General features: G+C 31.2%; 1 pseudogene; it reads left to right on the forward strand.

Moving 5' to 3' along the window:
• Positions 1 to 1,428: 1,428 nt before the first annotated feature.
• Positions 1,429 to 2,265, forward strand: LOC120117713 (annotated as a pseudogene).
• Positions 2,266 to 3,365: the final 1,100 nt, after the last annotated feature.

Raw genomic sequence — 3,365 nt, forward strand, 5'->3', positions numbered from 1 at the left:
GGACTCGAAACTCCAACGTCTACGTGTTTTCTGGTTTCCTGACTCAACCTCACGACATTTCATTAGCCAAATTATCAGCTTTGTATACCAATTTTATATAATAAACCTTTATTTATTTCAATATTTATTTGATTAAAATAACATTATACTTTAAAAAAATTTCATTAAAAAAAACAAGAATAAAATACACAAATGGTCTCATAACTATAAGTGATTACTTTGTTAAGTACTATTAAAAGTTATAAAATAGTAATTCGACTATTCATATATTACAAACTCATCATTTTTTATTAAAAAATAGTTGTCGTTTCAGCTAGACGTAAACATGTTGATTGAGATATGATAAAATATGATATCAAAATCGTTTGAGCTTTATTTTATGGATCGACTCTCCGTTTATGTTATAACATCGAGTCAATGCTTGAAATATTACCCGTTGAGCCAGTTATTGAAAGCAATTATGGTGCCAGTAGACATCATTAAAATATCATTTCATCATATCGCAGTTAGTAGTTTAACATTCAGCTCATACAGTCATCAATTTTTTATCAAAAAAAGACGAGTTTTGAATATAATAGTCAGGTGATCATTTTATAACGTTTAATAGTCAAAGGATTCAACGAAATAATATCTTATAATTAAAGAATAATTTTATAATTTTTAATAATCTAATGACTTAACAAAACACCTATAATCGGTGATCATTTATGTTTTATTAAAAAAGGGTAAAGTACACAAGTTGTCCTTCGACTATAGGATATTATTTTTAGTCCTTCAACTATTAAAAGTTACAAAATGGTTCTTCAATTATAAGATATTGCTTTATTGAGTCCCTCGACTATTAAAAGTTACAAAATGATCACTTGACTATTCATTTTGTTCCAAACTCGTTCTTTTTTGTTAAAAAATTGACAACAATTTAAGTTGGACGTTAAGATGCTGACTGAGATATGATAGCCATTTAAGATTATGAAATCATATTTGATCATATCTCAATCATCAATTTTTTAACGAAAAAGAACTCGTTTGGAACATAACGATTAGTCGGAGGATCATTTTAAAATTTTTAATAGTCGGGGGACTCAACAAAGCAATGCCTTATAATTTAGGGACCATTTTATAACTTTTAATATTCAGATGACTCAACAAGACAGCGCACTATAATCAGGGACTATTTATGTAATTTATTCAAAAGAAAATAACCTGAAACAATTTATCCGAATTAAGTATTTTGCAAGTGCGCGTTTCCCTATATTGTTTCGTTTAGAAATTCCAAGAGAACTCCCAGGGGACCCCACTTTCTGGACCCCATTCGGTATTTAGTACAAAATTGACTCCATAAATCACTTTAAAACTAAAATCCTATTAGTTTATTTTCCTCGATAAATACCTTCCCAAGTTACAAACAATCTCAAAGCTCACCGAAAATCCAAAAACACAAGACCACCAAAGCTTCCTGTTTTCAATTATTTCCTTTGAGAACTGCAAAAATGGCAGCAAGAGCACCGTATAATGCAACGGCAAGGACACATTCGGAAGTGGACAGTAGTATTCACCCATCGCCGTGGCATTCACCGGTGCCGTACTTGTTCGGTGGGTTGGCTGCCATGCTGGGTCTCATAGCGTTTGCGCTTCTCATCCTCGCATGTTCTTATTGGAAGCTTTCGGGTTATTTGGAGGAAGAGGAGTCATCGGTAGAAGCCGAGAGGGACTTGGAAGGTGGGGAAGGTAAAGGGGGAGACGATGCTCGGCTTCGGCCAGTTTTGGAACCAGAGGTTCTTGTTATAATGCGGGAGAAGTGAAGCCAACGTTCTTGGCCACCCCCATTGTTTCTTCTACCTGGTCCTTCTCCTTTGGTGACAACAGTGAGAAGAGATGTTTCTGTAATGATAAGGGAGACGAACTGGTCGGCGATGGCGCTGGTGGTGATCGTCGTGAGAGCACGGAGACACAGCGATCATCATCAAGGCAGGACCTTTGATGATTGAATTTTGTTTTTTATTAAAAAGGAAAATGGAAATTCAGGGTGCTGGGGTGTTGAGCTTTTCAAGGCGGGTTTTTTTTTCCCGAAGGTGTCTGTATATCAGCTTTTGAGCTTGCAATTGCATGCTCCATTGATGCTAGCTCTAGCTTTTTTTTTCTGTTTTCCTTCGTTTTTTTTCTTCTGTTATTTGGGGGTATTCTCTCTTTCTCTTTCTTACGGTTTCGGGAAATGTAAATTTTAATGAGATGGAACGCAGACAAGGATTTCACTTTCCTCTTCTTGTCCAAGTTTTTCACATTAATTTATTAAATCTTCTTTGAAATTTAATCTATTTTAATTAATTATATAAATATATATTAATATTTTATATTAAATCATAAATTTATATATATATAAATTTCTTTATTTTCTTCTGACCTATTTTACACAATCAATAAATTATATTTATAATAATAGTAATAATTTACAAGCCATGAACTCGAATCCTTTATAACAGGCTTTGTAAAGATTATATATAAACAAACGTAGGCCCAAGTCAAGAACATGAGACCACTACCATAAAGTCCTTTTAACATATATGATCATACGAAATAAAAGTTTAAAATTGATTTCAATTAGATTCGAATATTTGCGAGTTTAAAATTGTTAAGTTTAATTTGAAAGCTCATGGGTTTAAAATTTTCAAGCTCGGCTTGAAATCGAAATAAAAAATTAAAGTTTGTCTCAAGCTCAAAAAAAATTAAATTCGAAATATTCTATGACTTAGTTCGATTGAAACTCAAACTCAAACTTAAACCTTAAGTGCATAACAATTTCATCTTATATTTTATAAAAATAACGTATAAATATTAATATTATTAATAGTTTAATTTAAAATATAAAATTTTAATATATTATTTTTGTGAAGTTGTTCGCTAGTTTTTCGAATTAGATATAAAATAATTAATTTTGGCTCATTAAGAATCGAGTCAAATTTAACGTTTAGTCGGATCCATTCGATTTAAATGTTAACTGAATTTTGACCAAATTAAAACTCAAATAAACCATTATCTCGTTTATATTCCTAATTAAAGGCTTTGACCCATATAGGGAATATAATTAAATTAGCATCCTCAAAACAAATTTTATATATCCATAATAAATAAATAAATTTTCCACCTTGGCTTCTACTTGTCGTTTCCTAATCTTTTTCTAAATGGTTGGTATATATAAATATATAGGGTAAACTACTGAAATGGTCACTTACCTTTCATATTTATATACTTTTACTCGTAAAAAAGGGTTAAATTTAGTCACTTAAGTTATCGTTTTATTGAGTTTTGGTCATTGGGAGGTTGAAGTTCTTTAAGTTGATGACGTTTCATGTTAGTAAAAAGGTTTA

The sequence above is a fragment of the Hibiscus syriacus genome, unplaced genomic scaffold (assembly GCF_006381635.1).
Source record: "Hibiscus syriacus cultivar Baekdansim isolate YM2019G1 unplaced genomic scaffold, ASM638163v2 tig00110321_pilon, whole genome shotgun sequence".
Taxonomy (NCBI): Eukaryota; Viridiplantae; Streptophyta; class Magnoliopsida; order Malvales; family Malvaceae; genus Hibiscus; species Hibiscus syriacus.